This window comes from Cydia fagiglandana, chromosome 6 (genome assembly GCF_963556715.1).
Source record: "Cydia fagiglandana chromosome 6, ilCydFagi1.1, whole genome shotgun sequence".
In the NCBI taxonomy this organism is placed as follows: domain Eukaryota; kingdom Metazoa; phylum Arthropoda; class Insecta; order Lepidoptera; family Tortricidae; genus Cydia; species Cydia fagiglandana.
This window is the reverse complement of record NC_085937.1, coordinates 20,848,319-20,873,586: the sequence shown is the minus strand read 5'-3', so window position 1 is coordinate 20,873,586 and position 25,268 is coordinate 20,848,319. Positions and strand designations below refer to the sequence as shown.

Sequence of the window (25,268 nt, the reverse complement as noted above, 5' to 3'; positions counted from 1 at the left end):
CGGCTTCGTACGGGTAAACCTTAACAAATGATACCTACGTGAACCTTCCTCAAGAATCACCCTTTTGTATAAGCGGAAACCGTATGAAAATCCGTTTAGTAGTTTTTGAGCTTATCGCGAATATACAAACAGACATACGCAGGACTTGTTTTCTCTTTTCGGTAGAAAATCAAAGGTATGTGTGAAATCGCTTCCACAGCGAGTAAACACCTAGGCAAACCTCAAATAAATAAAAATGAAAGAGCACAAGTAGATAATTAAACAACTGACGATCTATCCGAACTTATAGGTCATGAATGTCATGATTTCTAAAGAGACAACCCGCCTAGAAAAATAAATGTAGGTACCGAGATTTGATTTCAATCGTTTGCGTCTAAAAAGGCTTTGTTTTTACTATGTCCAACCTTATTGCTACAGTTAGTGCCCAGCATTGGCACTGAAAAGTAATGCCTGAACTGCAAATCATTAAGGAACTGCACTCAACTCATTTGCATGCGCTCTTGAGGCTCGACCGAGCTCTTAATAACGACCTTAAGGGCGCTCGGTAACGTAGGTGTGGATGGGGCTTTATCTTTCTCTATCTTTTGCAATGTCCACGTCTAAGACTCTTACACTCTTAAAATGTGAAAATGAGAGAAAAAGGAAATAAAAAAATTACAAAGAATGTACAATCATTAGATGCTAAGCAAACTTTTAGGGTTCCGTACCCAAAGGGTACAACGGGACCCTATTACTAAGACTCCACTGTCCGTCTGCTCGTCTGTCTGTCCAGCTGTTCGTCTGTCTCTCACCAAGCTGTATCTCATGAACGTGATAGCTGGACAGTTGAAATTTCCACGTTTTATTCAACTGGGGCATCTGACCGAGCGGGCGATGGAGTACAGACAAAATTTTGGCTGTTAACAATATGAACTTAATGTGAGTAGGGATGCACTGATCCGTGTTAACCCATAACAAAGGTAAATAAAACTTTCTTAAACACTCGAAACAATATTGAACTGCACAAACGTGTCACATCTTACCCCGAGATGTCACAAAACAAACAACATTGACAGACATATTGATCGGCGACGACGCAAAAAGTGCAAGACTTGTCGGAGGCTATTGCAAAAACGAAAACCAGCATAAACTGGTCTATAGATCTGTAGTAAGTATAAAGTATCGGAGAAAGGGTGGATACTGGCCTTAGTATTGGACTGTTAAGTGTGAAAGAAACGTCAAAGAACCAGTGTAACCTGATTCTTAGATCCGTAGTAATTATGAGGTATTGGAGATTGGTTGAATACTGGTTTCTGCCTTGGACTGTCAAGTGTGAAAGGCTTTGGAATGAAAGACAGCCAAGGGATGTTACTGCAAACGCTTATCAAACGTAGGCTATACTGCGGTGAACCACTAACCTCTATGATATTAGTTGTTTATCATTTTCTAAGTAGCTATATTTGGGTAAAGCAACTGTTTTCCTTTTCCGTAAAGTTTTCTTTTGTGCAATAAAGTTTAAATAATAACATAAATAAATGTGCCATACTCGCCGCAAGTCACCGGGGCTCATAGTACATTAGTTACATTTTCATCTTCACCACTTAGGTGGTTGGCAGTCCTCAATTGTGAATTTCTTCAGAAACTGCCTGCCTCGCACAGCTAAACTGTGGAACGAACTGTCGCCTGCGATATTTTCGGACCGGACCTTTAAATCTTCAAGAAAAGAGTGTCCTCCTATCTTAAAGCTGGAAACGCACTGGGGTTGCAAGCGTCCTTGCTGGGCGACGGTACTTGCTTACCATTAGGCGCTTCGTCTGCTCGTTTCCCTTCTAGGTACATATATCATAGAAAAATATATAATGATCTTTTACCTCGTCATGCTTTGCATCTAAATTCGTTTCTCGTTCAGAACTTGCGCACTTGTGTAAGTAGGTACTGTATTAGATCAGCACTACAGTGGCAGTACGTCGAACATAATATTAATGTTTTAGTAAAAGCCAAAGCTTATTTGGCATGCCTTTTTTACCACACTAGTAGCACGAGTCTCTAAATATCCTAATAATCGTCAGAAGAAGAGTTTTGTATACAGCTCAACGAATATCCAGTTATACTGGTCGACCCATGACCAAATTGACCATGCGGTAAGCAATATGAAAACATGGCAAGGAACTGACCGGTCGAGCGATCAGTCGAGCGATCGGTTGGTTAAATGCACTCTTTGATGTGCTAGGAATGCGCTCAATGAAAATAACGTCGAGCTGATTAATCCCTCGTACGGTTATGTTATAATGCTGATAAATATTGGACTTGAAGTTGAAATGTACGTGAATATTTATCTGCGGTCGCATGATGATCAATTGATATTGACAATTATAAATCAAATGTCATTTTGAAAACAATTAGATATTAGCTAGCCTAAATCTTGGACAGATCTAACCACACACTTGTTTATTTAAAAGTGTAAAAGTGCTGATTAGTCATCGACATATAAAATGCAATAATTATGTGTAAGTATCTCAATTTACTTAAAAAACCGGCAAAGTGCGAGTTGGAGTCGCTAACCGAGGGTTCCGTACTTATTAGTATAACGTTCGTTATTGATGATGGCAACAGAAATACATCAAATACATCATACTATCACAGTTCATGAGATACAGCCTGGCTGGTGACAGATAGATAGAGGTCATACGGATAAACTGGGTATAGAACTCTAAAACAGCAAATCACATTTTCAAATCTTAAACAAGTACCTGCCTATAAGATAAAAAAATCTTGGACAGATCTGATAAGATAAAATAGATAAGTATATTTTTATGACTTAAAGATACAGTTCAATAGCAATTCGAATATCTTCAGCCATAAACCTTGCCCAGGTGCACTGTATAATTCCTGTATAAATCGCAACAAAAAGTGCACGGTTAATCGCATCATGCTATCTGCAAAGCATCGCCGCGGCCGCGGGCGGCGAGTGATTGATGCGTACGCGCTGGGGTACTAAGGTGCACAGAATTACACTCTTAAGAGCCAACAGGAGTGGCCATTTCTCCATACAAACATACTCGACTGTTTCCTCCGTGGGTTTTGATGCTAGAGAGATATTTTTTCAACACAGATTAATATTGTCAATATCTGTGTCGGACCGTTTTGCTTTTTTTGATATTTTTGTTTTTTAAGGCCCTAGAGTCCTTCAAAAATGGCCAAAATGGCCTCATTGACTATGCCGTAATGAGAGGCGTAGCATTCAAAACTGATATAAATTAGCCAAAAAAGCATCATTTTAGATTTCCAAATTTGGTTACGATTGGTTAAGTTTTGGAGGGGGAAACAGTCGAGTACGAGTACGAAACCTCGATTTTAGAGATTTTTCGCCTTGTCCTTATCGCACTAGTTTTAGGAGCCGCTTCCGTTAGCGAGACGGGTATATTTACCTAAAATGTTTAAAATTCAGCTCCTGTTTCGTCTTAAGGCCCCTGTACACAATGGGCCAGCGTAGGCCAGTCTGGGGGACGCATTTATGCGTTAGAGGGAGCAAGTGATATCGCTATCTCATTCTACCGCATGGCTGCGTCCCTTGGACTGGCCGGCGCTGGCCCATTATGTACAGGGGCCTTTAGGGCCACTTGCACATTTCAGTTGGTTAATCCTGGAACGTGCAACTGGCCCTTATTCATGAACTGTGTACAACGTTTTGACCCTTTTCAACGAACACAAATTTAAAACTAACAGATAGAAAACAAAGGAAAGCATTCCGATTGAAAGCTCCGCCTCAAAGTCCGCTTGCTGACATTTTCTCCTCCGCAACGCACTGTCACCGGCAGTATTTTTCTATTTTTGAGAGACCAGTGGCATAAGGAGGTTAATTTAGATAGATAGATAGAAATTTTACTATAAAACATTATCATGAAAAAAAAAATGACATGAATAAAACTAAAACTTGTGTCTACACGTATTATACTAAACTAATTACTAACTACATACTAGGATAGGAGGAGGAATTTATCTCTCATTTTAGTGTTTATCCTGGTTGTGATCACAACCAGACTTAGCGGCTGCTTTGGAGACACTTTTAGACTTTTTCTCCTTTACTTTTGCGAGATTATTGGCAAAATTGTCTCTTACAGTGTCAAGCCAGCACCCTCCAAGACTACCTCTTCTAAGTACTTTTAGCACAAAATCAGTAATAGCAAAAAATGTCACTGATCTTCAATACCATCTACATATAATGTACTTATCTAGTTAAAAACTCTTTTATAATAACTTAAAAAGAACATTTGAAAACTTACTTGAATAGATTCGAATTTTAAAGAATATTCTTGGAACCGTTTATTTTCGTAGACAACTTATTGCGTGACAATTGAGTGATTTCAAATCCCGTAGTACCGCTGCACGCTTATTCACGGCTTGACGGTTGAATACAGTTTATTATTAACTTTATGAAACAAAGACTGACAAAGGAAACCTAATATTATACGTACGTTTAGAACTACTCGCTCATAAATATGCAGGAGAAACAGGTAAACTGTGTTGGAGATGTTTTCAGACCCAATTATATTCGTGAAAATTCGTAAAGTCCTTAAATGCAGTATGTGGTCATTTTAGGAAATGCCATTTTATATTGCACTTCATGATATGGTTACATTAGATTTGACTTTGTCATGACCAACCAACCGAACATGTCATAAAATGATTGGCACATCATGAAATCATGCGACGATGCTACGATGCATGAGATCTGGCTACGACATATAATACTAGCTTCTGCCGGTGATGCTGATGATGATGATGATCTCGGCCTTATTATCTCCAAACGAAATTCTATATAAATCGCCATTCTAAGGCAACAAACCGCAGCATATTTCGCATTAATATGGTTTTTCTTAATTCTTGTGAATCTTATTGTGTAACGCTATCGCAGCGCATTTATGATATATTATTGATATAATAGGAAATACAATAAATTTCTACCTTTACACCACAGGAAATAATTACCAATAAAATCATATGACTATTGCCAAGATTAACATCAGTCCCTTTAAGTAATATGTATTTTATAGCTCACTCAACTAGGCGACATCCACAACACGTTCAATACGGAAATCTTGAACATAAAATAAGACAAATAACACATCGAAAACAACAACGACTTAAGTAACTAAAGAAAGTATACACAGTTACGGCGTTCTTGCATATTTATTTTACTTCGCGTTGAAAATACCAGACATTAAAAGGTCGCAAATTATTTCACACCCCCACATCGATATGTCATCTTTATCACAAACCGATAAGGTCCGTAATCGGGTGGCTTTCTTTCGGTGTACTACGTAGGTGTGACACGATGATCAGTCCACAATTTGATTCGGAATATATCGGCCTGGTCAGCGGTAAACAAGTGTAGGTGGATGCGGGTTCGAATCGCGAAAGTCCTATTCCAACGCAAACCCAAAAAGGCCGTATCTCTTTAGGAACTTCATAGTGTTATACGACTTTTTGAGGGAAAAGTATCCAAGTGTGTGGCCGCAATAAAATGCTGTAAAGGACCAAACGGTCCTTCGAGCCGGATATATCGATATTGAGTTTTATTTGACTTAAATGTTGTTGTTTATGTTATTGATGTGATGATAAAATCGTTCTATAAGGGTTGACGTTCATTTGTCTCGGCCTACATGAATAACAGTATTAAAATGATATAAACAGTGATACCATTCGAGGATTAAGGTTAACATGTAGTTTGCTTATGGAATATTATACACCAAACTATAAATCAGCAATATAATGAGCTACGAGTATAATTTACGTACGTAATCACTGATGCATAGCATAATCTATATAGATACATTAAATAACTAGTGGCTCTATGAGCTGTAGACCTTGCGATGAGCTTAGAAAATATAAAAGTGAAAAATACCTACTTAGTTTTTAATTGAGTCATTATCACAATGAACTCACAATGTATTAACTCACATTTATAGACGGGTCGAGTTAATATGTGTTCAAAACGCGAAAGTTTATAAATATTATATTGAACTCACGATTATCTTAAGCACCATAGTTATGCCCTATTGGTGCTTAAGTTCTTTTATAGTGTTTTTGTTTTAAGTTGTTTCATATTATACGTCATTTTGTACCGGTTACATACTACATAACTATCCCAAGGGTGGTCAGTAGTCAGTAGTAGGTATGCCAGACATTATTCTGTGTCAAATCGAAACGTCAAATATTTTGGTTAACGTCGTTATTAAAATAAATACGTATTGTTGTAAAAAAATACGTAAATGGACGTAAATGTCCCTGTGACAATGACGCCGCATTTGACGAGTGTCGGGGGTCATTGCCGCTGGATCACGCCGGCAGCTAATTGGTGTATATTGATCAAATCAAATGATTTATGAATGTTTTCAATTGAGTTATTTGAACTGAATGAGTGTATGAAGGCGATTCGTCACTGAATGAATTCTTTTTGTTTTTACTTAGCTTCACTCCGTATAAAAAATGCTAAAAACTCTTGAAACACAAAATTGAGATTTTGTACATTTTTGTAACACTTCCCGGTGTTTGAGTGAGCTAAAATTTCGCATATATACTACCGTGCTGTTAGTGACAACATGGCGGCAATAATATTCTAACATGGCGGATTCTATAATGCAGTCGAAAGTCAAGGAAAAATGCAGCCAATTTGAGTTTAGGCTCATGAGAACTAAAATATATAAATAAAGCTCAGGACATTAGGAACAGACGAGCATCAAGAGAAAAAAAAAGATTTTGATACTTGTTTCATTTAATTGTTAGTCTATATTTAAATGGCATATTTTTGTAACAATTTTCCACTGGTTTGGGTTTGATAATTTTATTTTTGATCCTTAAACTTGTTTAACACTTCAAGGTCAACCGCGCCCTTGACTTACTCAAACACTGTTGAGGTAGGTCACGTCTGCGAATCAATAATCTGTATACCTACCTACTCTGTAGAGTGGTGGCGACCAAGTTTTAATACACACATGTATGTCTTATATGGGTTATTAGGATTCCGTAGGTACCTCAAAAGGAAAAAACCGGGCAAGTGCGAGTCGGACTCGCGCACGAAGGGTTCCGTACCATAGTCAAAAAAAAACGAAAAAAAAGCAAAAAAAACGGTCACCCATCCAAGTACTGACCACTCCCGACGTTGCTTAACTTTGGTCAAAAATCACGTTTGTTGTATGGGAGCCCCATTTAAATCTTTATTTTATTCTGGTTTTAGTATTTGTTGTTATAGCGGCAACAGAAATACATCATCTGTGAAAATTTCAACTGTCTAGCTATCACGGTTCGTGAGATACAGCCTGGTGACAGACAGACGGACGGACGGACGGACGGACGGACGGACGGACGGACGGAGGGACGGACGGACGGACGGACAGCGAAGTCTTAGTAATAGGGTCCCGTTTTACCCTTTGGGTACGCCACCCTAAAAAATGGAACCCTTATAGGATCACTCGTGCGTCTGTCTGTCTGTTCGTCTGTCACAGCCTATTTTCTCGGAAACTACAGGACTAATTAAGTTGAAATTAGTACACATATGTAAATTAGTGACCCAAAGATGGAAATATTTTTTTTATAATTTTAAAATACATAGGTTCGAAGTTATTTAAGAAAATAGCCAAAAAATTACTATTCCAAAATTTTGAAACAAATACTCAAAATAGTTCTTTACCTATGGATGTCAGGAAAACCTATTAGAAATGTGCAGTCAAGCGTGAGTCGGACTTATGTACAGAACCCTAGAAACGCGGGTCCTACTCGCACTTGGCCGGTTTTTTTTTATAGTTAGCTTGTCAATGTGGTTGCGAATCTTATCATGATAGGTAGTCATAACTTACTGGGCTTTATTTACACCAGATGGTGTTTAATTTTCTTCTAATACGCAGTTTAGTGTGTTGTTGTTAATGGTAACATTCCATTTCTGACCGCAGCTGCACTACTAGTACTGCACGCGTCGGTGTTATTGTCAATTTCCATAGTAATAAAATGAACAGTAGTGTAGCTGTCGTTGGAAATGGACTGTCACCTTAAAACAGTCGGTGGCAAAGTTATTTATTTACTTTTAGACATTAGCTAGAAGAAAAGATCCCTTATAGGGATAAGTTCACTTTTTTACTTTCAAATGTAAATCTGGTGGTTTTTACTTAAGGAGTTAAGATCTATGAGGTGTTCAAATAGATAGGTATAATACTCTTTATTGGCACACCTCAGTAAAAAGATACCAAAGACAAGAAACAATTGATTATCACTGGCTTATCGTTGAAGAGCGATCTCTTCCAGATAACCTTTGGGTAGCGGAAACAGAGAAATTAATTGAAAAAGTAGATAGGTAGGTAGGTATTGGTAAATCAGTCGGTTCAATCTTACTTAACTAGTTCCTTCTACAAGTTCTACATCACACTGTACATCAATATTTGTATCCACAAGATTGTCTGCCCTATCTGTCATGGAATATATCTATTCTGACATTAAACGAAATGGCATTGAGCCGTCGCAATGATCGACGGGTGACAGACCAGTCGTCTCTACGGTCTATTTATGATATGTCAATCCTGAAAGGACATATGAGACGACGATAAATCTAATAGATTTTGAGCCCACACGCAATTTTGCGTTTCTCAATTAAGATATAATTTAGGGGAATTCAGCCCACAAGTCCCACAACAATCTATGAAATTAAATATACTAGCGACCCGACCCGGTTTCGCACGGGTTAAATTATACACCTAAACTTTCCTCAAGAATTACTCTATTGATAGGTAAAAAATCCGTTCAGTAGTTTTTAAGTTTATTGCGAACAATCACACAGACAGACGCGGCGGGGGACTTTGGTTTGTAAGGTGTAATGATTACAAAAATTACTGCATCAATTTGGTCAGTGTCACAATAATCTCAAGATTTCTAAGTCACCTTATCCAATCATACGTCTAGAAGCAAGACACACATACATACAGGTGGGTTAGTCTCCGGCTAGCCTTAATCCCGTCAGTCTTCCAGTTGTGACAGGAGAACATTTCCTGATAACCCTCAGCAGGTGAGGGAATGGCTTAGTAGCGAGTGGGAGCGGATTATTAAGTAGAATCACTTAGCCTTTGCGACTTCGCCTGGTGACGTCGTTGAATGTTTCAACCCCATTTTTGTCTTCTTAGGGATTCAATCTAAGAAAACCTTTGTCATTGGAACATTGAAATAACTTCGAAAGCTCGATATCGGGATAATTTTGAAAATTGCTACTAACTACCAAACCAAGCCAAGCACTGTAGGTACTTTGGCAACAGTCACACTACTGCAACGTTTACCAAGCCATCTTGCTCACTGTTGCTACAGTAAAAAATGCTTTAAGTTTAGTAAATAAAATCCGTCGCCGCACCAAGGTGCATGACGTGGGTTTCGTCATTACCAAACTAAAATGGAATCGGGCAGGACATGTTGCTAGGCAGAGTGATGGCAGGTGGACTAAAATGTTAACAGAATGGTGGCCACTTTCAAATGAAAGAAGCGCCTGGCGTCCGTTGGCTCGTTGGGTGGACGACATCCGGAAAATTGCGGGTCACTTCTGGATGAGATTAGCTCAGGACCGGGACAAGTGGCGTACTAGAAGAGAGGCTTATGCTCAGCAGTGGGCGATAAAGGGCTGATAGGATGATGAAATAAAATACATATCTGCAATTTTAAATTTGCCGGATTGTAATCCAGAAAAGACAACCAATGCTATTGGTTGAATCCCGCGTCTTCTCTCATCTCCACACTTTTCCGCCTCACTGGAAAGGCAGCCTTACACTATGTCCAAACCCTTATTCCCTGGCGGTTATAATCCTTGATGCGCGCGAGTTTGATTACAGGCAACGGTACAGCTACACACTTTAGTAACCAATAATAGACCTTAACACTTTGAAATAAGGTTTACGTACGATCAATTAATTGTGAAGATACTTGAGTGTTAGATTTACGCTACTCTTGCTAGCTTTAAAATAGGAGACAGGCCGATTGCGTGTCGGACTCCGCATGATAAAGGGTTACTGTATTTTCATACGAAAGGTACGAAAAAAACAAAATACAAAAAAATACAAATAAAATGGTGTATCTGTGGTGCACAAGCCGTCTTGTTGAGAAGGAAAGAGTTTTGGAGGAAACACAAAAACAGGTCACGGTACAATAATTTTCATTGAACTCCGAAGTTTTATTTTCTTTAATACCTATTTCTTTTCTAGGTTCAAGGTTTAACCTTTTGAACGCCAAGAACATAGGTGTCGTGTCGTTACTAGTCATGCCCACCGCGCCAAAGACCACTGTAGTTATGGCGGATGCTGTCAAAGTAACCTTATCACTTACGAGTAGAGTTTACATTAGCTTGAGCCCAGGATCTTAACATTTGAGTGATGAACATAAAGCGTTCAAAGAGTTAAAATTGACATATTTTGTAACATGACAGGTGACAGACAAAGGTAAAGAGATTTATGAAGACAAAAATTACTAATCATGATAACTTGACTTCCTTTTTTGAGCAATACCTTATTTATTACCCGACTACGGCAACGCAAAAGGAGGGTTATGATTTTGACCGGTATGTATGTGGGTATGTATGTATGTTCATCTGTTCCCTCATAACTTCTAAAGTACTTATTATAATTTAATAAACGATGTGTCATTCGAATCGTCTTAATCGTCCGCTGGTTATAGGCTATATGGCGTCACAAAAAAATGAACACTGCGCCCTCTAGAGGTCATAAAGTCACGAACCAAAAAACTAAAATTAAGTAATGATGATGTGTTATACATCATTGGAAAGGGCTCAATTAGCACATTTCAAATATATAAATATTGTTAGCGTTGGCACCCGGCTTTGCTTGCATGCGCCAGATAAAACATTAAATTTTCGGTTAGGTGATTCGAACTATGAATCTACACTACAAGCGCTCTGGATTCTATCCGCGTGTTACGCGACTACGGCGATACAAGAAGGTTTTTGCAAAAGAAATTTGTTTGGCCGCTATAAATGGTGTTTTTTTTAATGTCCTGCAACATTTTATAACGCGAATAGGTATAGAAGTCCTGATCAGCCAAAATGTATGAAACAGTCAATTTTTTTACAAGATACGTACGCGTTCCGAAGTCGAGCGCCTTCGGCGCCCTCGTACTAAAATTGACGGGCGTAGCCCGACGTACGCGTTCCAATACTAAAAGAGTCGGGCGTAGCCCGACATACGCGTTCCAAAGCCGGGCGCCTTCGGCGCCCTCATACTAAAAGAGTCGGGCGGAGCCCGACGTACGCGTTCCAAAGCCGGGCGCCTTCGGCGCCCTCATACTAAAAGAGTCGGGCGGAGCCCGACGTACGCGTTGCAAAGCCGTTCCAAAGCCGGGCGCCTTCGGCGCCCTCATACTAAAAGAGTCGGGCGGAGCCAGACGTACGCGTTCCAAAGCCGGGCGCCTTCGGCGCCCTGATACTAAAAGAGTCGGGCGGAGCCCGACGTACGCGTTGCAAAGCCGGGCGCCTTCGGCGCCCTCACACTAAAAGAGTCGAGCGGAGCCCGACGTACGCGTTGCAAAGCCGGGCGCCTTCGGCGCCCTCATACTAAAAGAGTCGGGCGGAGCCCGACGTACGCGTTGCAAAGCCGGGCGCCTTCGGCGCCCACATACTAAAAGTGTCGGGCGTAGCCCGACGTACGCGTTCCAAAGCCGGGCGCCTTCGGCGCCCTCATACTAAAAGAGTCAGGCAGAGCCCGACGTACGCGTTGCAAAGTCGGGTGCCTTCGGCGCCCTCATACTAAAAGTGTCGGGCGTAGCCCGACGTACGCGTTCAAAAACCGGGCGCCTTCGGCGCCCTCATACTAAAAGAGTCGGGCGTAGCCCGACATACGCGTTCCAAAGCCGGGCGCCTTCGGCGCCCTCATACTAAAAGTGTCGGGCGTAGCCCGACATACGCGTTCCAGAGCCGGGCGCTTTTCCTGCTTGATAATTTTAGATAAGAATTCTATCTTGTTTCATACTTTTTAGAGCGCGATTTGCAGTAGTCGGGTTTTAGTTTTTGAACTTATTTTTTTTAAATACTAACTTCAATGCTCCCCTTATTAAATTACTAAAGTACAGTAGTTTAAACCTAGCAGACGTTGACAGCTTACTTTGTACATAATCGGTCATCCCAAGACACGTCGCCTTTGTACCAAAGAGATTTGCGTTGACTCGAGGTAATTGCAGTTCCCTTGACCAATCCAACTTTAAAAACGGCATAAGGTGGTATGAAAACTAAGGCACTTATGTCTTTTTGGATTGGGATGGTAGATGGGGATCTTTAGGTGAAATGGTATAAGTTGGTTGGTAAAGCAGGGCGTTTGAGACGTTTTGGAGTTGGGAGGTGGAGTGATGAACATGGCTGACTCTTGCAGTAACTTCAAGAAAGTGACAACGGATATTGTATGTACAGTTACTAGTAAATATAAGTGCAGTAATTTTTTTTCTTGGTTATAATATTACCAGTAGCAGGTTTGGGTAGATACATCGTAAGTATATTCGCATAGGAACTTACGTAAATAATGGTTGAAAGAAACGTTTTAGCGCTTGGTATATTCTGCAACATTATTCTAGATCTGTGACTTTTGGTTACAAAAAAACCCTCTAAATCTAAACATCTAATATTGCCAAATATTCAAAGATTAAATTGAAAGTCAACATTTTTCCATGTCAATAAAGCTCGATGCTCTATTTAGCTAGCCTTTCCAGATTCTTCCAAACCTAACCTACATTGGTTAATGTACCTACACTTTCTGAAAAAAACCAAGGTAGATTTATAAACAATTCTGCTTATAAAGACCATAATCTCCGGCAAAAATTACCGCTTTCGTATGACGAGCGCTGATTGCCTGTCCATCCGTCTGTCCGTCCGTGTCGGGATATCTTTTGTTGTTCTATGTTAGCGTAATATCAAGCGAAATGCGAATTATTTATGGAAATGTAAGGGAAAGCGTAGATTATAAAACGGATAGTGGACTGTTTTGTTGGAGACAATACAATAAATGTTTGAAATGGAGAGCCTATGCCGCGTTGAGTCGACGTGTAGACATTCTATGGTGTAACAGTACATAGTCTGTGTTTAAGATGATGATGACGATTATTCATACATTTGAAGAAAAACATTAATTTAAATTAGGTATCGGATTTTAAGGAATTCAAACTCAACCACCGACATTGAAAATCGTCACACATTGACTCAAAATGAAACGCTACATGAAAGTCCGCGGAGACCAAGGCAAGATTAGATAGACTGACAATTCCAATACAACTTCCGACAGTCCCGACACAAGATGTCCCCCCGTGGCAAACTGGCAACATTTTCATCGACATTTCTACGAATATCCAAAACATGGTTGTTGTATTGACAAGTGACGAATGACAGTGCATTATCGATTCAAGTCAATATCACTTATCATCGAGAAATATAAGAGTTTTTTTAATGAATTTTTATTGATCTGAAGATGTATATCATATTGAACAACTGCAAAATCAGATGTCGATATTTTTCATGTAGGTACTAATAAATTTCACGGTTGCTTCTAGTAAATCTTGCTACCTTGCAGAGGTGTGGCTATACGATGTAACAACAAACAATTTATTTCTTATTATTACACCTTTCAAGTTGGATTTAGCCACATTTCTTTAGCAAAGGGAACTTCAGACGGAATTTATAATTAACGTTTATAACACGACACAAATCCATCAACCTCCAAGATCACTAATTGCAACTGCAAAAACGTATTTTAATTCATAATAACATACTTGCATTGCAGTCCACCCCAAAGTAAAACCAACTATATCTTCAACTGTATAAGATATAGTTTTGAAGAACCGTCAACCAAGTAGTTATGACTATTTGTGTTGTACAAGCATCATATCGCCCGGGCGCATTAAGTCTCGAGTCACTCTCAATCACTCAGTCTGTCCAGACGTCAGTCATAAGCAAGACGAACGGGGGGACGCCTCCTTCCCCCCCATCCCCCTGTGGGGGCGAGGGACTGGTCAGCTCTTGAAGACAATTTACTGAACAAGTCGACTCGACTGGGATTCCCGTTGAAATTTATTTGATGGAAGTTGCAGTATGCCGCGTTTTATGGAGGTGGGTGGGTGTGGGGGTTTTTTCACCCTTTTGGAGTACATGCTTGCAGGTATAAGAAGAGTTTCAAATAATGACATGTATTGTTGAATCTAAGCCTCATGATATGTTAAGGAAAATTTAAGAAAAGACAATATTGTTAATCAAATATATGTAAATGAAGCGACATTTAATAAGCAGGGACAGTCAAAGAATTTAGTAATGTCTGACCCATTCCAGAGACAATCAATATAAAAGTCGCTAGAAATCTCATATTATTGTCACTGTAACAAAGTACAAAATGGATAGGTTAAATTTTTTGACTGTACCTACACTAAACACATTTACCTTAAATATGAATGGTTAAGAATTTGATTATAGAGCCACTTCATACATACCTACTAAATATGTCACAGCAACAAAAATATTGACATCAAATAGCGGCTTTTCGATTGTCAGTGTCACTGTGAAAAGTCGCAGACTGGCACAGAAAACAAAGTCCTACATATTTAGAATATAAATTTTGAATAAATTATGTTTATGTTTATAACAGCTTACCCACGACTTTGGAAGAGCTACTATCCCCAACTGATGTCCTAGATTCCATTTTCAAGTGGTACTCCATGACGAGAATAATGTAGACAAAAACCTGTCAAAGACAGTAAAAACTACACGAGCTAGTATCTGAATTATCCAAAAACAAGCAAGGATAATAACATATCAAATGCCCAAAAGCTCCTCAAAAAAAAAACTATAATGACAAAGCACGCTCAAAGTTAACACCGTTATCGAAAAACCAAAAATAGAAAGTGCACAAAAATTGCATATATCAAATGCCCAAAAGCTCCAAAGACAAAACATAGTAACCAACGAATTCTCAAAAACGAAAGCACGCTCAAACGGTGAGTTAACATCATTATCGGACGGGCGGGGCGACGCGTGTCGCTCAGATGTCGCGGCCAGACGTCTTTGTCGACCGTCGCTTTATTTGGTTTGCAAGGCGACGCTAGAAGCGGCGTTTTCAATTCTTTGTGGTTACGCGGTTTTGTTTTGGCCTTTTTGTTCTTGAAGTGTTCTTTTGCGATGCAGACGTTATGTATTGTGTGGAATGTAGATCGTGTTTTAATGATAAGTTTAATGCTGTAATGGTAAGTTTGTTAATTAGTTGAATTATTATTATTATATTATTATAGCCTTTTATTTCTACATAAAATTTTACATTTCGTTGTTTTTATAATATGGTATGTTTATTGCATGTTTGTTTTATGTGGATCCCTTGTGGGTGAAGGCCTCCTCCATATCCTTCCAGCGTTTCCTGTCCCAATTAGTTGAATTACTTGATGTTAATTAATATCTTGGTATCCACTACTATCATCTTAAAATAATAGAGATTTAAAGCACATTTGTACTTACTAAAGATGTCAACATGAAATATTCGCTTTACCATTCTTTAATCTAAAGTTCCCTGTTAAATAATCACGCAGCTGTATTCAAACATGTTTTAGATTTTTTTCTAACCTTGAACTATTTCTTTGTCAAAAACTATTATGTTCTTCTCAATTTAAAAAATGTAGTTTACCTTCTTTAATTTATTGACCAGTTCTTTACGCACCTATCACTATTAATCAATGAATTTAAGATAAGATTTGCAATATCTTTATAATCCAAAATGTCCTCCAAATGTCTATCCCCGCTTAGGTCTGCGTCTGGCTCAATCAAACTTGACAGCCCAAAGTCGATGTGGGTCGGTTGTCGGTCATTGATTTTTCCGACGCATACTGAATCGTTGTTTAGAATAGCAGACGGGCTGGAGTTAATATAGATAAAGGAAATTTAGTTTAGATTGAAAAAATTGTCGTCGACATAATTTACGATACTACCAAGGATAATATTGGAATTTTGGTCTGTCTAGTACTGAATAAGTGAGGATGACCTCAAAGGTGGGTAGTAACGAAACCGTCATCTCACTCTCTGTGAGGAGCTTTAGTCAGTTCTTACCGGCTCCAACACATTTTGATATTTTATTGTCATTACAAATTTAAACAGAAAATTCTGATAAACTTGATTATTACATATTTCAATGGGTGTGACATTTACAATGCGCTTAAATTCCTTTCCTTTTGAAGCTCGTAATATTTATATTTCTAGTGATTCACTTCCTTTCACTATAAACTTTTTCTTCCCATCAGACACACGAAGACGGATGCATTCAGAACAAAACACCAACAAACATAGATTTTCCCAGAAACTAGACGTCCAAAGAAAGAACAATTCATCAACTGAAAAGAAAAACGAACGCAAACCATATCTTCAAAGTAAATCTGCATCACTGCACTCAATCACACACAAGACGTACTGAACCATCTCCTATTTAATTGACGAGCTACTCCATCAAAACAATCTTGAAGTCCACAACATACTTACAAACTACACCCCAGCCAAAGCAAATTCAACGCTATTCTTAAAGTAGTAAGAATTTAAGAATTCACATGAGAAATTTTCACAGATAATTCGCTCTGCTGACAAACTGCATTTACAGATGTGACAGGCAATAATGATCTTAATACCGAAGGGGATATGGAAAGAGTAGTAGAAAGTTGTTGAAGATGTCAAGTTTAAACGTCACATGTCACTGAGGGCTGCCAAACTGAAGACGTCCTTGTCTCTGAGACGGAGCGTCGATGGAAGGCGAAGAAAAATTTCATAAGGTCGCGGATAAGGTGACGGTAGATTAGGGATGAAGGTGTTAAAGATGTAATTGGATATTTTAGCCCTACAGATAGCTTTGGAGAATATTGAAAAGAATTCGATTCTACCTCCCAGGATGCTGTCAGGTGTGTGTACGGATCAACTGTCAATTAACACCATTTTTAAAATGAAACTGAAGTAGTTGAAGAGATTAGTAACTTTCTATGTATAAAATTTGGAAGGTAAATTGAAGAATATTTGAATGCAGATAATCGATTGGCTTGTTTTTGCCCATGTAGAATTATTTAAAATGCTAACTTATCTAACGAAGCAAAAATGGCATAATGAGCATGTTTTGTGGAGTGAGATCGTCAGAAAATTTTAAGATTGTCAGCATTTAACTACAACAGTTTATGAAGGCCGTATGGACCAGAATTACTCAGATTTCTCGCTTGACACTCAGCCATGACTTTCAAATGCCAGACAAAGTGTGGTAATGTACAAATTTCTATGAAAATATGACGTTTCAATGACACCCCCTCACTATGTTCTATTCAAATCGGTGCAAAGTTTTCTACCTTGGCAAACACAAGTTGTATTTGTCCGCTCTCTCATCCTCCATGTCCGAGCCCAACCCGTTGGACAAAGTGAGTTCCGTACCAAAATAGTAAACGAAGTTTGACAAATAGCGAACAGATGTCGCCTCTACGGTGGGAGGTCTTTTTTCACGTTCGCGCCTCGTTGACGATTCGTGGAAGAGATTTGGAGTTTCGAATTAGACCGGTTAAGTTTGGTGATGTATGGCTGTCTACTTATTTACTGATCAGTCTAAAGAGTTACCGATTGGTTTTGAACAAGGCCTTGTAAAATTAAGATAATTTCAAAGTTTAATTCTAGTATTGTAATCACTCGCACTAAACCGTAAAATTTCGCTCACGGCAATTTAAATTCTTAAGTCTTGTACTTGTAAAAGTCCAATAAGAAAAAAATCTTAGCAGATTAGATTACCTAGAAATGTAAAAATATTTTAATCTGAAACATGTTTTCACACATGTCTCCTTTTAATTTTTATTTAACTTAGTCTAATTAAATTAGTTTTTTACATCTTCCGATGAATTTGTCAAGAAAAATTTTGATTTTTGCTTATTAAAATTTTTATTCCCTTCTTCACAATTCTAAACCCCGTATAATATGACCATTTACTACCAGTATAAAAAACAACTCAGTCCACCACATGACTTAATTTTCCAGCTTTAACAATAATCAATCATTCAACCAATCAATCATAAAAATCCCGCAGAAATTAACAATAATCCAACCAATCCGCATTCAACATCAATCTATCAATCAATAAGTCGCGCTAAAGATTGAGATATTTCACTCGGGGGGCAGACAGAGGGGGGGAGGTGTAGGTGGGGGGCGGTGGGGGTGTTTACCGGGCCCGTGACGGATATATTCTCTGTAGACACCCGTCAATCACCGGGGATATGATGAGAATAATATTTCAAGGAGGTGTACGCTGCTTGGGCGGTCTTGGCAGTTGGTTTTAGATGTTATTTGGGGCGTTTAAAATGTAATGTAGATCATTGGTTGAGAAGAGATAATGAGAAGTGTGATATATGTCATTTAAATCGAGTCGATTGTTCCTGACACTGATTCTCCCTAAGGTTGAAATATCTAGAAATACACAAATCTAAATTAACTACTCATAACTATACGTTTAAATCGATACTGTGTATTTGCCCCGGGCTTATAAAAGCTTATAAAAGTTTTATTAATAAATTAGTCAGTAAAAAAGCACTTTACTTGTGACTTGGTCTATAAATTTTTAGATGAAATAAATGTCATTTTATTATTTATAAAATACGTGTTTAACGCAATATAATTATGTAGAAAATTTATAAATAACAATATTGAATTTTTGCAATTAATGTTATGATAGCAAACAGTTCATGAGAATGAATGAATATTTAGCCGTTTCTAAACAATAACTATTAGGAAACAAATCAAATTTACTATTATATAGAAATATTTGATGCGTGTTAATATATTTTATTGTAAGAAAAACTACTTTGCCCTGGGTACTAGAGGGTTAAGTCACTTTTTGTATCACATCTATTTCAGTTTATAGTTTCTGTTTCTACACTGTTAAAATTATTCTAAAAACAACGATCAAGCAGTATCAAGACATCTTCATCCGTCCATCTCCCAAATACGTGTAGACGTCAATGTGAAATCAATCAAGTCCAAACCCCCCTCCACCTCCCCCCCTTGACCTGTCGCGTATTTACTTTACAGCTGACGGCTGACGGATGGGGGGGTTTTTTGTTTGTGGAGGATTAGGGATGACCTGTTATTGGACATTCTTTTGAAGGATTATGTCTGGGTCTTTAGATTGTACGAAATTTAATATTTTTGTGTACAGTCTTCAAGCAGCGTCTTGAAATATTTTGTTTTGACTTTATAGAATAATAGTAATAGTTTTTAATAATATGTTACTTTTTGAAGGCCGCAAAAATATGTGACACGCTCTTATGGCCCTACAAATTTAATAAGATCGTGTCAGATATTTTTGAGGCCTTCGTTGTCGTTGTTCTCGTGTAACATATTATTGCAGGTGACTGTAATTCACCTGACAATATACCTCAGTCCATACAAAATGTCCCAATTTTCTAGCAAAGCGGCACATCTATTTGGTTTAGGGTTTGTTAGACTCAATCACTAGCAAATCGGGGGCAAGTTGGAACAGATCGCGCGGACCTTTGGGTCACGAGGTCAGGGAAGGATTGTTTTCGGGATTGTACAGTCAGCATTAATAGGAACAGATGAAACCTAGCCTGAAAATAAATGATTTGATTGATTGATTGATTGAAACAACGCTCCCAAAGTATCTACTAATAGTCTACTAATAGATATTGCCCTACATCTACAGACTGCTTTCTAATGTACTTATCTGTCACAGTCTAATTGTTCTAAATATAATTATACTTTATACACTCATAGACACAATTAGAGGAACGCAAAAAAAAGTATAATTACTGGTATTACAGCACCTAAAGTAATTACAAAATTAGTAATTAAACTTTTTTTTGCGGACCTCTAAATTTGTCTATGAGTGTATGTATATCTTAAGCTATCAGAGAATGGTAGATACTTTTAACACGTAGTCTGATGCATTACTTTTGATTTTGACTGTACCAAGAAAGAATTCTATAAAATATCATTCCACATAGGCAAGGTATTATATTTTATGTTAAAATACAAATCAGAAAGACTTAAACGAAGTACCTAAGCTTTCTCGTTATTTCATTCTGTTAATCATTTTTTGTACTCATTAGACATTACATTTTTGTAACACTCATCGGTGAAAGTAAACACCGATAGGTAATATTTTTCCATGGAGAAATATATCCTTAATATGCTTAAATAAATAACTTTGTGTATGCAGAAATGACTACGAAATCGACAAGCAAATTTTTATTTACGCTAAATAACAAAACGTATAAGTGGCGGCGCGTACATAAAAGCCGATTCCCATCGGCTTGCCCGTTTTTAGACGTTTGAGCAGAGTTGTAATGGAAATATGTAAGCCAAATTAGCCCCGGCTTGCCTATGGATATGTTTGACGCGCCGCCACTGATACACATGTATAAATAAAACTCAGTACTAGAAACTTACATGGTCACCCGCAATTAAAAATAATCCGCACGTCAATTAATCGTAAAGGCTGTCAATCAAACTGTTATTATCATCAATCAAACATTACCGATTGACGAACGTTAATTTGATCAGTACAGACGTTGAGGACTTCATCGACTTATTTGGAAGAGGTTAACCTTCGGCGACTTACCTGTAAAAAAACAAAAGTTTGGTTAGAAACCAGTATGTGTAACTGTCCAAAAAATACGGTTTATGATATATAATTTACGAATTTTCGAATGCAAATTATATAAAAGATCGTAATAGACATCTTCTAAACTGTGTACTGTATAATTATTAAACAGTAAAATAATAGACCAAATATTTGACTGAAGTTTCAAATAACTGGTAGAGTCAATATTCTAAACTTTCTAAAGTATTAGATTAGATTATGAATCAAAAGTATCTACCACTCTCTAATAGCTTAACTAAAACATAATATACATATATTAGGTCTGTAGAACTATTACTTGTTAAAATAGACTGGTCATATTTTTCATAAAATCGATTTCGACTGGCAAAGCATATTACTTTTTGGCAACCAGGTTTTTTAACCTAATTAGACTCCGCTGAATCCGAATTTGCCGGTTGCTCGATCGAAATCTTGACCGGAAGTGAGATATTTGACAATAAAGGTCCCTTTTTTTAGTTTTTCGTAAATAACTCTTAAACGGTGGCGCATAGCAAAAAATGTTCTAGTACATAAGTATTCTGCATAAAATTGCCTACAAGAAAGATTCAGTACAATTTTTCGCTAGGATCAATATTCAAAGAGATTTTAACGCGGGTAATTTAATTATAATCACTTCTAAGGTCCCGTCAAGATTTCGATCGAGCAACCGGCAAATTCGGATTCAGCAGGGTCTAATTAGGTTAAAAAACCCGGTTGCCAAAAAGTAATATGATTTGCCAGTCGCATCAAGAAGGAGAGCGATTTTGAATCTTTTTTCCTAGTCTAAAAATCTTTAAAAGGCGAACTGTAAAGGTAACATATAACTTAAAGCTTAATACATTATATCTCTTGTATAGGTACTTGTTGCATCAATAGTGACTGACACACACATGGAGAACTCTACCTAAATTGATTGACTCAATTGTATTTTACTTCTTTTGATTATTCTTTTTTAACTTTGGATGTTTCTCTTTGTAGTAAATGTCATACTAAAATAATACGAACTTAGTCAAATTATTGCTACCATTGCCACGGTAAATTAATTAGAATTTCTCTAGTATCAAAATTTTAATATCCATACATCAATCAATCACTAAATTTTTTATGGTAGAATTAATTATTTTCAACGATTATTTAAAAGGATCTTTCTATTTATGTTAATATGATATTAGAATAAGAACGTAAATAAAATTATATATGACTATAATTCGCCAAGAGTGACATTTTAGAGTAAAAAAGAGAATTATATTAATTAAATATTTCAATTTTAATATTGATGAGTGAAATAGAGCCCCAATGTGACCGCTACTGCCACGGAGGTCCGGAATTAACTATTAATTTATTTATTTAGGTTATGTCATTATCATTAAAGATTCTAGACGGATGTGTGTTTTTTAATCAGATAACAGTTTTATAGAGTCTATGCGGAAAGAATAGAGTCGTGAAATGCATGGGTTCCAAATTGATCCAATACATTCTACTAAACTTTTCCTTTCCGCACAGACTAGTTCTAACAATTAATTGGCAAACTAATATCAAATAAGATTTAAATGATCACGTGGTGACTTTCAATCCGGAGGTCGTGGGTTCAAATCCTGGCTCCTACCAATGATTACTGAGAAAGATACTGAGTTTTTCGCAACTTATGTACGCAATATCATTTGATATTTATCACTAGCTTTTCGGTGAAGGAAAACATCGTGAGGAAACCTGCATACATCCGCGAAGAAATAAAGGCGTAATTGAAGTCCCCAACCCGCATTGGGCAACCCTATATATATATATATATATTGGGGACTATAGCCTAAACCCTCTCGTGCTTGAGAGGAGGCCTGTGCCCAGCAGTGGGACGTACATAGGCTACATTATTATGCATATTATTATTTAAATGATCACGTTGCTACCATAAATATGCACAATTTTGTGTAAATTTATCACATCACATCACAAGCTGTTGAGGTGACGTCCGGATGACAACTGCAGGTACATTTTGGCTAAAGATATATCGGAGAAAATATTTCAAAACAACGATCTATCGGCTCTGGTTTTGCCATTATGAAAACCTGCCTGAAAAAGAATCGACATATAAAATCTATATAGCTGAAACCTGATCACAAAACATCACAAGAATTAATTACTTAAAGGATGACTCACGGTAGGCCCGGCCGTGTCGGGACCGGAGCTTCCGGCGCGTCTAGGGTTTGCAATCCGGATCCGAAATGAATGCAATTATCCGGATCCGCGGATCTTCCCATACATTTCAGATCCGTCGTGCAAACCCTAGGCGCATAGTTTTCTATGGAAAGCAAAAAAATAATGGAAAGCATCACGCGAGCACCTGTCATGTCATAGAAAAGTAAGAGCCGGAAGCTCCAGCCCGGACATGGCCCGGTCTAGCGTGAATCATCCTTAAAACACGTCAAATACTAAACACAAGTTCAACAAAGTCCTAAACAGTCTAAACACCCTAAAACAACACGAACTAAAACCAAAACATCCTCAAACCGGAAAAATCCAATCCGCACCGCTGCTAACTCTCGCCAAAACAGGCCGGCACTAAAATTTTATTCACACGTGCCTGCCGCATAATGCAAACGTACGTTAACTAAAAAGAAAGATAACTGCATATTTATACTATCCGTACGCGATATTTCCCAGAGACCGTCAGTGTAAAGTGTTCGATTACAATTTAATGTCGCGATGGCGGCCGCAACACCCTATTTTACATTCTAACTACCTTCAAAACCTCGAGCAATTCTCAACTCTAAACTCCACAGCTTAAGTTTAATTTTGTTTGCGGGTTATTGGTGTTTAAGTCGTTTTAAAGTCGAGTGTAAGGTCGTTTCGGGCAGCATCGGAGCCTAGAAGTAGTCGGCAGAATGTGACAGCCAGTGCCATGGTTATTTTTTTAAATAAGGGTGCCTACAAAATCATGACTTTATTACCTTGAGCTGGTAATGAGACGGTGGAGTTATCGAACGGTATGGACATGCTTTTGATCTTAAGATAGGGCTTTGTTTGAAATATTGCTTCAGAGTTTATTAATGTTTAGATCAGGAGTGCAGAAAAAGCTGGGTGTAGTTTTTTACTTTGCAATCTCTCAATATTTTTGGATCTAACCTCTATTGTGACATATTTTGTTTTAACGATATTTTGTACTAAAAAGTTTGTCTATTTATAAATATTTTAGTGACTTTCCTAATCTGAAAAAAATACATGTACTTGATTCGATATAGATTTGACATTACTTGCAGTGCTTCCAGCGCCGTTGAGCACAGCGAGCGTGCTTCACGAATAATGTCAAATCGATATCAAACCTACTATTTTAAAAGTTGAATGTTGCTCCGTATAGTTCACGATCAAATGTCATTACCATTTCTGTTTCGCCTACGGAAGAAGAGATGGCGAAACAATATGAATCATTCATCAATTCTCCACATTATGTAGAATCTGTGTCAATCGTTTAGTTAATTTTGGAGATTGACTCATTTTCGTACGTTTCCACTCAACGGTAGTTGACAGATCCTAATGTCAGTTATTTATGACAAATTTATGTTAACTATAAATATAAAAGTGTAGCAATCGTGTTGAAATATTAAAAGTTGCGCTCATGATTGTGGTACTTTGATTTCATTAATGTCATCTGCAATGCACGTTTGGTTTCAGATAATTATTTTGTTGGTATATTTTTCAATTATCATAATATAGATGTGGTGATAATTTGAATTGTTTAATTACAGATGTTGACAAATATTACTTCTGAAATTCGAAAATGTTCAATTTATATTGAAAATACTTTTAATGAAATGTACGTTTTGATTAAAACAAAGTCCTCCGTCGCTTCTGTCTTCTGTCTGTATGTTCGACATACTTAGGTAAACTCAAAAACTAATGAACCATGCCGTTTTCACCTATCAATAGAGTAATTCATTAGGAAGGTTTATGTGTATAATTTGTTACGGTTTTGTAACCCGTGCATGGCAAGTCGCTAGTGTGGAATAAAACGAAAAAAAAGGAATAATGACCATAATGGTAATGAGATAATTACGCGCTGTGTTTTTGGAAATTAAACTGTTGCGAGACATATTTTAAACTGTTAAGACGAGAACGGATGTGTTTTTGTCATAAAATGTAATATGTTGCATAATAAGTGCGCAACATACGTAAATGTGGTTAGTTCCTTTCGTTTGTCAAAAGAACCACTTTTAAAGTTTCAATATATGTACTTACATATATTAAATAGCTCTTAAAAACCATAAAGTCACAACAGAAAACTTTTCTGCAAATTTTGACTCATTGGTGTATTTCAATGAATCCATTAAACGATAGCTTTTAGCTAATTAGTATGTAAATGTGGATAATTATTAGTGGTAGGTGGTATAATGGGCTGCGATGGGCAGGGCGCGTGTTGCGTTGACGAGGCCGAAGTACCCAAACGCCTTGAAGGCTAACCGGAGGCCGGAGGCCCGCAGTGGTAGAGGCAGGCCCAAGCTCAGTTGGACGGTCGAGTCGCCTAGGTGACAAGTTGGAGAAGGAAAGCCACGAATAGATTGGACTGGATTTTTGTGAATATGTTTAGGTTTTACCGCGACTGTAATGCCTCAGATGATGATGATGATGGTACGGTAT

General features: G+C 37.7%; 1 protein-coding gene and 1 long non-coding RNA gene across 4 annotated transcripts in view; one reads left to right on the top strand and one right to left on the bottom strand.

Annotated features, from left to right (window-relative positions):
- The window catches only part of LOC134665397 (protein tiptop), a 424,238-nt gene that overhangs the window by 104,507 nt on the left and 294,463 nt on the right, over positions 1-25,268 (bottom strand). The gene's annotated exons all lie outside the window — the stretch shown is intronic.
- LOC134665459 (uncharacterized) overlaps positions 23,229-25,268 on the top strand; it is a 430,855-nt gene continuing 428,815 nt past the window's right edge. The window contains exon 1 of one of the 2 annotated variants that reach the window (XR_010098373.1): positions 23,229-23,239. This is a non-coding gene — a long non-coding RNA (uncharacterized LOC134665459). Of the gene's footprint in view, positions 23,240-25,192; positions 25,205-25,268 lie in introns of those variants that run through there. The other variant, XR_010098374.1, reaches the window with a different exon arrangement.